Source organism: Bos indicus x Bos taurus, chromosome 12 (assembly GCF_003369695.1).
Source record: "Bos indicus x Bos taurus breed Angus x Brahman F1 hybrid chromosome 12, Bos_hybrid_MaternalHap_v2.0, whole genome shotgun sequence".
Classification (NCBI taxonomy): Eukaryota; Metazoa; Chordata; class Mammalia; order Artiodactyla; family Bovidae; genus Bos; species Bos indicus x Bos taurus.
Genome location: NC_040087.1, coordinates 32,136,612 through 32,149,507, shown reverse-complemented (window position 1 = coordinate 32,149,507; position 12,896 = coordinate 32,136,612).

Below are 12,896 nucleotides of genomic sequence, written 5' to 3'. Positions count from 1 at the left end.
TACTCATCTGTTACATAGTTCAGTTTTTATTTTGGAGGAACACTGAGTGTACATAAGAAAGGTTGCATAGCATGAATTATTTTCCCATTGGAGATTGAGCAACTCACTCAAATGGCTTCCCAACCCACACTGTACTGAAGTATCCTGTTTGTTCCATTAAACTATTCACGGGGAGTCAACCGGGGAGCTGCTGTTATTAATTTCAATGGAAAGCTAAAAGGCGGTTCATTTTCTATAATTGCAGGCCCACGGCCTAAAGAGCCAGCAGAAGCTTTTAATCTGAGGCATTTTCCGAGGAGGATGATCAGAATTACATGGAACGTCTTTTGAAGGTGCATAATTATGAAAACCTCAATCACATTGCCATTCAAAGAGCCCCAACTATAGATGCCGGGAACTCGCATGCCGGGAACAAGGCAAATTGCAGTCCTGGAGACTCAGGACGGAGACGCGTCCACGGGGAGGGTCGGCAGTGTTTGCACACCTTGCTGTCTCTTGCACTGTGAGGATGCGAGCTCTCAGTACCGCTCCGGAGGAGGATGGAGCGCAGCTCAGCGCCCCGGTCTGGAAGGTCCCCGCCGCTGGGGCGCACGCACGCAGTCCCTCCGCGGCCTCCCGGTCCCCGCGACGCCGGGGTCACAGGCGCTCAGGCTGTGGGGTGGGGGTGGGGGCGGGGGCGTCGCCCTCCGTTGGCTGCCATGCCAGGAGCACAGACCTCTCCCCGCCCTCAAAGAAGGAAGGACGCTAAGAGCGCAGGGGGGCGCTCCGCTGCAGCCACCTCGCCGCCTCCACTCCTGTGGGGAGGAGGAACCACATACAGGAGAGGTCTGCACTCATTCGGAACTGAAATTCGATTTACACACCACACACACACACCCCACCCCTTCCACCGCCCCCCACCCCCGCTACAGGAGCGGCCCAGCAAAGGGGCTGCAGACATGGGGCGTGCCCCTGACTCCCCCCGCGGGCGTGCCAGCCTTGCGCACCAGTTCAACCTTCCTTCCCTGCCTCCCGAGGCGGGTAATGCCCAGGCCTTGGGCGGTGCAAAGTCATTAAGGATCACTGAACCAGCTGCGATCCAGGGCGGAGGGAAGCAGAGGGACCAACAGGAGAAAACGCGGGGATCGGCAGGGATTTGTCCCGGCAGGTCTCCCGGGAGAGCAGGGCTCAAGCCCCACAGGCAGCTGGAGACCAGCAGGTGATGGGGCCGCAGCCTTAACCTAAGTTAATCTAAGGAAAAGTGAAAAAAAAAAAAAGTGAAGGAGTGAGTCACTCAGTTGTGTCCAACTCTTTGTGACCCTGTGGACTGTAGCCCATCAGGCTCCTCTGTCCATGGAATTCTCCAGGCAAGAATACTGGAGTGGGTTGCCACGCCACTAAAGATCCTCCAGGGGATCTTTCCCACCCAGGGATCAAACCCGCATCTCTCACTGTCTCCTGCATTCGCAGGCGGGTCTTTACCATCTGAGCCACCAGGGAAGCCCTGCTGACTCCTCAGGTCACTGAATAAAGTCCAGATTCCTTAGCCTGGTGTCTCAGACCATAAAGAATCGGCCTGCCATGCGGATGACCTGTGTTGGATCCCTGGGTTGGAAAGATCCCCTGGAGGAGGGCATGGCAACCCACTCCAATATTCTTGCCTGGAGAATCCTATGGACAGAAAAGCCTGGTGGGTTACAGCCTATGGGATCTCAAAGAGTCAGACACGACTGAGTGACTAACACTGAGGAACCAGCAGCAGCTTTCGAGCTGGGGAGCAATTGACCAGGTCCGGCCGGGCCTTGGCTGTCACCACGGCGGCACCCATGGAGGGGGCAGTTTCTCCACCATGCAGCTGGGGAAATACGAGGCAAACACTCACGCCTATGGGTGCTCGGTGGAAAATGTTTTTCAGGTGGAGATGGCTATATTTCTGCAGTTCTCCAGGTCTTATACTGAATTTCAGTGTCAGGCTCTTCATGTATGCAATCTCAGAGTTCTGAAGTACGCTTGAGGCTTTCCAAGACATGGTAAGGTCAGCGCCAAGAGCAGGGGTTGAGAAGAGGCCTCCAAGGACATTCTCCTGTTTAGAAATTAAAATGAGACATTTTGACAGCGAAGAGCTCCGATACACAGGATGGGTTGAACTCTTTAGGTTGGACACTATAAATCAAGAAAGCCAATCTTTTTCAGAATCAAGGACAAGAGGCAGTTACAACATAGACTTAGCATAGTTTGCAACCTTGCTGCTCTCCTTCTCAGCAGAGCTTTAACTCCTGGCTTCCCCAAGCTCCAACAGAACAGGATCATCTTTTCTTCTGACTTGGTCTGTATTTTTCCATTTGCCAGTTTGGGGCAAATAAGCCATTGAACCTCAGTTTTCTTCAGCTGTGAAATGGAAATAATCTGTACTGAACAGACCCCATAAGGTGACTCTGAGAATCAAATGGAAAATGTGTGATGCATGCAGAAAGTATGAAAGTGAAGCTGTGATGTGTATGGAAAATTATTAGACAGACGTGTGGGCTTCATTGGTATCTTGCACTTGAACGTGTGGAGAGACAAAAACCAGCGAATTTGCCTAGAAATGATATCCGAATGGGTAAGCGAAAATAGACACACCACACCCCAGTGTTTCCTGTGCAGACTCACAGTTCCAGTTTCAAATGGCCAGTGACAGCTTTTTTTTTTTTTCCCTCACTTCCAAACTTTTCTGTTGGTTGCTTTGTTGCTGTTAAAATGTCAAACATCCCTTACTCCCTTCTGTTCCCTTATTTCCATACGTTCTTCCTTGTTTGCTGGATGGTTTGAAAGCAGATCCCAGATGTCATGTCATTTTGTCCACAGATACCTGCATGTCCGCCAAATATCTTGCCAGTGCAGCCCGCATCTTCCTTGGGGGACTCTATCCCCTCCCTTGCCCTCAGCCCTGGGTCTTCCCAGCCTCAGCCCACTGTGGAGCGTGTTCTCATAAAAGTCACCGAGGATGTGATCCAGAGATGGCGTCACAGTCTCATCCTCTGCTTCCCACCCTGGTGAATGGAAACGGGTGAGCCAGGCACTGTCGGGTATGGCGACCGACCCCCACTCCTGCAGGAGCTCACAGCCCCTGGGGGCACAGCCCAAAGGACCAAGGGCACTCGAGGGACAAGCAGGAACAGTGAGGGGCGGGCAGGGCTGCAGGCGGGGGTCAGAACTGGACAGGCCATTCTGCAAGCCTGGCATTGGGGCTGGGCTGGAAGTATCCGCAGGGCTTGAGGGGCTGGGCTGGGGTGTCTGTGGAGGGGTCAGTGCGAGCACAGCCCGGCCAGGGCAGATCTCGGCAACACGTAGGGAACAGGACTCAGGTCTGTGATTCCAGGTGCGTGAGTGATCCTGCGGATCAGTGCATCATGTTCAGGAAACACGCACTATTTGGGGAGTAGACGAAAGCTTGAGTTCAAAGGAATCTACAGTAGAGAATTCACTTGCAGCACGATTCCTGCTCATTCTCTCGGTGTCAAGGCGGCATCACCTCTTTGCAACACGCGTCACCGTCCTACACGCACCATCTCTAGAGTGGGCAGCCATCTAGTGAGGTGAGTGGTGTTCTCCTTTGACACACGAGACGCTGAGGTCAGAGGTTAAGAGAACTGCCCCCTCTTCTTGGGAAGGCAGTGGCCACAGCAGATCTAGGGCTCTGGCTCCATCCCCTGTGAGGAGCAGATACCCTCGCCCTAGGTTAGTGTCGTGTGTGAACCGGCCTCCGTCGGTGCTCCTGCTGCAGAGCCTGAGTAAGAAGTGTGTGTGTGGCGGGGGGAGGGCGGGTCCACAGCATGCCCCAAGCTGGAGCCCTCTATGTCACCACTGTTGTCCTGGAGTGAGGTCACCTGTGAAGGGATAGAAGCTTCCCGTGGTCAGTACACAGTTGACGCACAGCACCCAACCTGCAACAGCAGCCCTGTGTGTCTCCTTAGAGAGACCTCCCCTGACCCCCTCTCCACCCAGTGCATTTCCATCTCATGTTCTCCAGGTACCTGGCTTAACTGTCTTCATAGCATTTATCATCATCTAAAATTACTTTATCCCTTCATTTGATTGTTTATTATTCCCCTCTGTAGAATATAAGCTCAGGAGGTAGCTTTGTGTTGGTAACTGGTGGATTCTGAGCATAGTACCTGGCATACAGTAGATGCTCAATAAATATTTTCTGGGTGAAAAGAGGAATCAGTATTTTTTGTATGGTACCTGCCTGATATTCATTTAGATATTAAAAGTAGATATTCATTTAGATATTAAATGGAGAGACTCACACCCCAAATTTCCCAAATACACCCAAATTTCCACACTTTAGCTGGGAAGAGGGACAGGGACAAACTGTAATAAACTCTAATAAAAAAGCCACTTACACTTAGAAATGAAGTAGTGAGGTCCCTATCATGGGAACATTCAAGCAGGTGTTAGATAACCATTTTATAGACGTGATTCCCATACCAGAAACAATTTTAAGGTTCTGTGATTTGGGGGTCAATAGTGGGGAGAATCCCAGGGACGGGGGAGCCTGGTGGGCTGCCGTCTCTGGGGTCGCACAGAGTGGGACACGACTGAAGCGACTTAGCAGCAGCAGCAGCAGCAGGGACAGACTTTAGTATATGGGGTGTGGGGACTTGATAGACACAAGGACGTAATATTCTTTGAAATGACTTTATGGATGAGAGTGAACCATGGGTCAGTTCAGTTCAGTCGCTCAGTCATGTCCAACTCTTTGCAACCCCATGGACTAAGCTCGCCAGGTCTCTCTGTCCATCACCAACTCCCAGAGCTTGTTCAAACTCATCTCCATTGAGTCAGTGATGCCATTCAACCATCTCATCTTCTGTCGTCCCCTTCTCCTCCTGCCTTCAAGCTTTCCCAGCATCAGGGTCTTTTCTAATGAGTCGGCTCTTCGCATCAGGTGGCCAAAATATTGGAGTTTCAGCTTCAGCATCAGTCCTTCCCATGAACATTCAGGACTTATCTCCTTTAGGATGGACTGGTTGGATCTCCTTGCTGTCCAAGGGACTCTCAAGAGTCTTATCCAACACCACAGTTCAAAAGCATCGATTCTTCGGCACTCAGCTTTCTTTATAGTCCAACTCTCACATCCACACATGACTACTGGAAAAACCATAGCTTTGAAGACAGACATTTGTTGGCAAAGGAATGTCTCTGCTGTTTAATATGCTGTCTAGATTGCTCTTCAAAGGAGCAAGCGTCTTTTAATTTCATGCAGTCACCATCTGCAGTGATTTTGGAGCCCCCCAAAATAAAGTCTGTCACTGTTTCCACTGTTTCCCCATCTATTTGCCATGAAGTGATGGGACCAGATGCCATGATCTTAGTTTTCTGAATGTTGAGCTTTAAGCCAACTTTTTCACTCTCCTCTTTGACTTTCATCAAGAGGCTCTAGCTCTTCTTCACTTTCTGTCATAAGGATGGTATCATCTGCATATCTGAGGTTACTGATATTTCTTCTGGCAATCTTGATTCATCCAGCCCAGTTGGATGTTGGCAATTTGACCTCTGGTTCCTCTGCCTTTTCTAAAACCAGCTTGAACATCTGGAAATTCATGGTTCATGTACTGTTGAAGCCTGGCCTGGAGAATTGTGAGCATTACGTTGCTAGTGTGTGAGATGATTGCAATTGTGTGGTAGTTTGAACATTCTTTGGCATTGCCTTTCTTTGGGATTGGAATGAAAACTGACCCTTTCCAGTCCTGTGGCCCCTGCTGAGTTTTCCAAATTTGCTGGCATAATGAGTGCAGCATCATCTTTTAGGATTTGAAATAGCTCAACTGGAATTCCATCACCTCCACTAGCTTTGTTCATAGTGATGATTCCTAAGGCCCACTTGACTTTGCATTCTAGGATGTCTGGCTCTAGGTGAGTGATCACACCATCGGGATTATCTGGGTCATGAAGATCTTTTTTGTATAGTTCTGTGTATTCTTGCCACATCTTCTTAGTATCTTCTGCTTCTTTTAGGTCCATACCATTTCTGTCTTTTATTGTGCCCATCTTTGCATCAAATGTTCCCTTGGTATCCCTAATTTTATTGAAGAGATCTCTAGTCTTTCTCATTCTGTTGTTGTCCTTTATTGCTTTGCACTGATCACTGAGGAAGGCTTTCTTATCTCTCCTTGCTATTCTTTGGAACTCTGCATTCAAATGGGTGTATCTTTCCTTTTCTCCTTTGCTTTTCACTTCTCTTCTTTTCACAGCTATTTGTAAGGCCTCCTCAGACAACCATCTTGCTTTTTTGCATTTCTTTTTCTTGGGGATGGTCGTGATCCCTGTCTCCTGTACAATGTCACAAACCTCCCTCCATAGTTCTTCAGGCACTGTATAAGATCTAATCCCTTGAATCTATTTCTCACATCTACTGTATAATTGTAAGGGATTGATTTAGGTCCTACCTGAATGGTCTAGTGGTTTTCCCTACTTTCTTTCATTTAAGTCTGAATTTGGCAATAATTCCAAGATCATGATCCAGGGTTCATGATCTGAGCCATAGTCAGCTCCCAGTCTTGTTTTTGCTGACTGTATAGAGCTTCTCCATCTTTGGCTGCAAAGAATATAATTAATCTGATTTCTGTATTGACCATCTGGTGATGTCCACATGTAGAGTCTTCTCTTGTGTTGTCGGAAGAGGGTTTTCTTGGCAAAACTCTATTAGTCTTTGCCCTGCTTCATTCTGTACACCAAGGCCAAATTTGCCTCTTACTCCAGGTGTTTCTTAACTCCCTACTTTTGCATTCCAGTCCCTTAATGAAAAGGACATCTTTTTTGGGTGTTAATTCTAGAAGGTTTTGTAGGTCATCATAGAACCATTCAACTTTAGCTTCTTCAGCATTACTGGTCGGGGCATAGACTTGGATTACTGTGATATTGAATGGTTTGCCTTGGAAACGAACAGAGATCATTCTGTTGTTTTTGAGATTGCATGGAAGATTGCATTTCGGACTCTCTAGGCCTGTGCAGAACTGTAAACCTCACCTTCCAATCACCTCTCCCCTTGCCCACAGCCCCCATGCCCCAGCGCCTGCCTTTCCATCCCTCTTCGTGTGAATACCTCGCCCCTCGCCTTTGGTGGAGCAGGTCTGAGGCTTAGTCTACAGTCTTCTTGCTTTGATACCTTGTGGATAACCCCTACTTTGCTGCACACCCCGGCGTCCCTGTGTTGTGGCTCCCCATGTGGCAGGCACCCAGACCTGGTTCATTTCTGTAACAAGGTGAGACAGGAACTCTTTTTCCCTGAGAACATTTATAAATTATGCGCAGGCCAACTCTGCTGTTGGCTGGGTCCACAGGCTGGGTCCCGGGAGCAGGAGGCTGGGGAGGGTGTGGATCTGCACAAACGGCCTGGGGAGAGGCAGGGGCCAGTCCACACCTCCCGTGACCTCGGACACTCTCAGGTTGGTTCTGAGTCCTGGGCGACAGAGTACTGTTTCATAGAATCTAAGCAAAGTGGAGAAAAACTTTGCTTTTTAACAGCTGCCTCCACCCTTGGAGCCTCCCGTTGGGTAGTCGTTGCTTCTCTTCCATCAGAGTCTAAGCAGTAGCACTTGCCCGGCCTTTCTAGGACTGGTGACCAGTCTGTGGGCTGTGCCAGGAGGTGTGGTTGTTGGTTCACCCCTAAACCCGAAGCTCTTGGGGAAGCAGGTGAGAACTGATCGAAGTTGGTAAATAGGCCAGCTTCATGACTCGCAGGTGAGAGGGAACAGAGCTGGGGGAGTTTCTGTGCTCACTGCGGGGTGGGGGTGTGTGTGTGCAGTGCCCTCAGGGTGGGAAGTGTGCCCCGGCCCACGGGCAGGGGTGGCAGGGCCCCCATGGGCTGCTGGTCTACTCCTGCACTGAAGAAGTTTCTCCATCTCTTACTTAGCTCTGTACGGACAGATCCTGGGCCCTGAGCGTCTGTACCTTACTTCCAGAGAGGTTCTGTGTTGCCATAGAAACTAATTGGTGGCTTAGTTAAATGGCACAGATTTACACTACAAAATAGCAAAGAGCTTTCTAATAAGGACTCTGAGGAGCTGAAACCTTCCCTTCAGGCAAAGAGACTGACAGGAAAAGCTCCCTTTCTGAATTCCTAGCCTGTGACTAGGCGGCAGTCTAGTGACTTGACTCCACCAAGCCGGTGGAGTCTCTAGGGCTTCACGTATCACCAAGTGCAGACAAACAGAGGAGAGTCTGGGTTATGAAAGAGGAAGTCAGGTGTTCTAAAGCAGTGATCCAGACCCGTCTGTGTCTCATGCACACATAGGTGCTAAATAAATTCTTGTTTAAAAAAACCACGTGGAAAAGAAACCCTTCAATCGCTTGAAGGTGCTTGGGTATTTAAGGCAATTTAACCAGTGTATGTCTGCATGCAGCTTCAACACCCCGCCCTCCACTTATCTGACACCTTGACTTCACTTGGCACTTTAAGAATAGTTATCTTACTTAAGCTCTAAGCTTTAATACTGCAAACTGGTTAAATCTGAGTGAATGGAGTTTCACTCTACATGGTAGAGTTTACTGCACCACTAGAGTTTCAGGCAGGATAAATGGGATGATGCGGCCTTAGAAGCTATCCAGGGTGGTTAACTTCAGATTTCATTTTAACTATCCATTTGAGAGGGCTTCCCTGGTGGTTCAGTGGTAAAGAATACACCTGCCAGTGCAGGAGATGCAGGTTCAACCCCTGGGTTGGGACGATCCCCTGGAGAAAGGAATGGTAATCCACTGTAGTACTTTTGCCTGGAGAACCCCATGGACAGAGGAGACTGGGAGGGCTACAGTCAATGGGGTCGCAAAGAGCCAGACGCAACTGAGCACGCATGTACACATCCATTTGAGAAATCGTAAAGCAGCAGTCCACTTTAACACACAGGAGAATGGAAATCGGGAAGGTGCAGCAATAAAATTTGGAGGCGCCGTGGTCTTGTAGGGCTCCGTGGCCTGAAAACCAATCCCCCAGACCTGCCTCCCGACTCTTCCTATGGGACCTGTCTCTGGGCTTAACACAAGCTGTCCTTGCTCTGGACAAGCTGCTGACAATGATCTCTGCAACTGCCCCCTCCCCTGCATCCCCTGCAAATGAAAAACTGCTTTAGTGACTTCAGACAGCTTGGAAGCTGGCAACCAAGTGACCACGGCACTGCACTCACACTTCTCTGAAACCTCTCCTGACATCTGGGCTGTAGCACCAGCTGCCAGATCGTCTAGGTCAGCAGTCCCCAACCTTTTTGGCATCAAGGACCGATTTTGTAGAGGACAATTTTTTTTTTTTTTTCAATTTATTTTCTTTTGGCTGTCCTGAGTCTTCATGCTGTGGGTGGGTTTTCCCTAGTTGCCACAAGAGGGGGCTACTTTTCTCACCTCGGAGGCTTCTCTTGTAGAGCATGGGCTCTAGGCCCATGGGCTTTGTTTCTCTGGGGCGTGTGGAATCTTCCCGGACCAGGGATGAAACCCGTGTCCCCTGCATTGGCAGGCAGATTTCTTTCCACTATGCCACCAGGGAAGTCCCGTGGAGGACAATCTTTCCACGGACTGGGGTAGGGAGGTGGTTTCGGGATGATTTAAACACTTATTGTGCAATTTATTTCTATTCTTATTACATTGGCTCCATTCAGATCATCAGGCATTAGATGCTGGATGTTGGGGACCTCTGGGCTAGGTCAATATGTTGCCTTTATTCCCCTTCTGGCCTATTTCCTACATGTGGTGTTCTTTTTTTTTTTTTTTTTAAGGTATAATTGTCCTGCAACTTTAGCTTCAGGTGTACAAGATTTGACATTTGTATACATTGCAGAATGACCACAGTAAGTCTTGTTAATGTCATCACTGTGCATAGTTAGAACATTTTTCCCTGTGATGAGAACCTTTAAGATCTACTTGCTCAGCAACTCTCAAATAGAGAAACAGTATTAACTATAGTCGCCATGCTGCACTTTCCATCCTCATGACTTATTTTTAAATATTTAAAAATTTTTTATTTTGGAATATAGTGGGGCTTCCCAGGTGGTGCTAGTGGTAAAGAACCCACCTGCCAATGCAGGAGACATAAGAGATGTGGGTTTGATCCCTGGGTGAGGAAGATCCCTTGAAGGAAAGCATGGCAACCCACTCCAGTATTCTTGCCTAGAGAATCCCATGGACAGAGGAGCCTGGTGGGCTACAGTCCATGGGGTCACAGAGAGTTGGACATGACTGAAACGACTTAGCACACATAGGTTGCTTTACAGTGTCGTTTCTGCTGTATCAACACACTGAATAAGCTATATGTATACAAATATCCCCTCCCTCTGAAGCCTCCCCCCTCCCCCCACTGACTTATTTTACAGCTCCAAGTTTACACCGTTTGATCCCTTTCACCCGTTTCTCCCACACCTGCACCCAACTCGGGCAGTCTGTTTTAACATTCCACATATGAGATGGTTTGGTATTTGTTTTCTGACTTATTTCACTTAGCGAGATGCCCTTGGGGGTCCATCCATGCTGCCCCATATGGGAAGATCTATTTATTATGGCTGAACCGTATTTCACTGTTTACATACACTGTCTTCAGCCACTGATGGACAGGTAGGTGGTTTACAGGTCTTGGCTATTGTGAATAGTGTGGTGGTGAAGATGGGGGTGTCAGTAACTTTTCTCCTCGTGTTCCTTGTGGGACATGATGGTGATAAGAACCACTACTAACGGTAGCACTACTAACGGTGCTGGTGTCAGCCTTTCTGTATTTCACGTAGTTATAAACTAAATCTAAACAAATCTTGTCTGTTCAGAACAATCATAACGATGAATTGGAGAAGACAAGGAGGGACCACAACAGTGGTCCCCACGTTAGACTGCAGGGGTGACTGGAGTCGACAGTACAGGAGGGACAGAGCTTGGGGGTGGAGAGGGAGGCTTGGAGGAAGAGCACTTCACTGGGAGAAGCCGGACACACTTGGGCCAGGAGGTCAAGGGCAGCAGCGGGGGTCATAAACCCTGTTGACAGCAGGTACCTTCGACGGGGCATGGGGACATGGTGTTCTTACTACCCCAAACCACAACCCACCTAATCACGAGGAACAGCAGACAGTGCTGATGGAGCATGTTCTACAATGTCCCTGACCATCCTCTTCAACACTTTCAAGATCCTCCTCAACAAGGGAAGTCGAGAGGAGCCTCACTTGACAACTGGTGGTTCATGGGACCCTGAAGCAGAAAAGCCCAGGAGGCCCACATTTTCCCTCTGGGATAACTTGGGTTCTTCAGAAGGTACAGAATCTGGTATTTAATGTCTAGTTTTAAAAATTGCTTGATCTGCCTGACAAGTTTTCCAGTGCACATCCATGTCTGTTAAAAGTTTTGTTGTCGCTCAGTTGTGTCCGACTCTTTGCGACGCCATGGACTGCAGCACACCAGGCCTCCCTGTCCTTCACCATCTCCAGGAGTTTGCTCAAACTCACGTCCATTGAGTCAGTGAGGCCATGCAACCATCTCACCCTTGGTCAACCCTTTCTCCTCCTGCCCTCAATCTGTCCCAGCATCAGGGTCTTTTCCAGTGAGTCGGCTAGTAAAATCTTTTAGAAGAGAGGAGCTCACCCTGAGAGATTGATAATGATTTCTCAAGTTGATGTCACTTGAGCCAGGCCAGCCACAGTGACACAGGAAGGTAGGGGGTGGGTGTGGGTGGTGGGTTAGCAGAGAGGCAGAGAAGGCCAGGGCCAGGTGTTGGGGAGCCTGTCACGTGGGGCTGTCATTCTGAGAACACAGAACCACTGGTCTTGTGAACAGGGTGAGGACGTGGTCGGTGATGACTGGGGTTGGGGTTTAAAGTTACGCTGATGGAGGGGAGTCTGGATTGAAAGAGTGGGAGCAGGCAAGTGCTTGGGAAAACATGTTTCAGGTTTGGAATTCAGGGGCCCTATAGCAGTAGGGCTTCCCTGGTGGCTCAGAGGTTAAAGCATCTGCCTGCAATGCAGGAGACCTGGGTTCGATCCCTGGGTCGGGAAGATCCCCTGGAGAAGGAAATGGCAACCCACTCCAGTATTCTTGCCTGGAAAATTCCATGGGCAGAGGAGCCTGGTGGGCTACAGTCCATGGGGGGTGGCAAAGAGTCAGACACGACTGAGCGACTTCACTTCACATAGCAGTAGGATGCTTGGTCTACAGACTATAGGATTACAGGGCATCAGCGTGTTCAGAATGCCAAGGTGGTGATCAAAGATGGTGCTTAGAACTATGCCTAGAAGTAGGTGATCGGAGCCATAATAAATACCAACACAAAGGCCTGCTGAGAGTCATCACATGGAGGTTCATTCTCTCGAAAGTGGGGAGTGGAGATGAAAGTGGGCAGCATTCAAGCTATGCCTCCAAATATGGGACCATGTGAGCAGGCAGAGAAGGGACAGCATTACAGGGACACAGGAGGGAAGATGACCAGCGTGCGTGAGGGTGGGACCTGGGGCACCTACTGGAGTGATGGGAGTAAGTGTGGCTGCAGAGCCGTAGAAATCCTGACTGAGGTTGGACCAGAGGCCTCGGTTTGAGCTTACTAGGAAACTGGGAACCAACTTGCAACTAAAAATAACCTTTTTTTTTTTTAATGCAGGCAGTACCCAAAGTTCTACAAGGATGGAAACCCCAGTGAGGACCGCCTGAGAGGTGCTGTGAGAGGAAGGGGTGAGGAGACCAGCATCGCATCCAACAGAAATGCAAGGTTAGCCACCCTGGAGATTTACTTTCCTAGTAACCACATTCAAAAAATAACAAGTTGGTGAGGTTAATAACTTTATATTACACAATACATCCAGGGTATTAGCACTTCCGCACGTGGCACCTGCCACGTTTCTGGTGCTCAGTGGCCGCCATCCAGAGGTCTGGCACAGGCTGACAGCCCGACAGTCAGAAGGGAGCGAGTGGGCTCCACC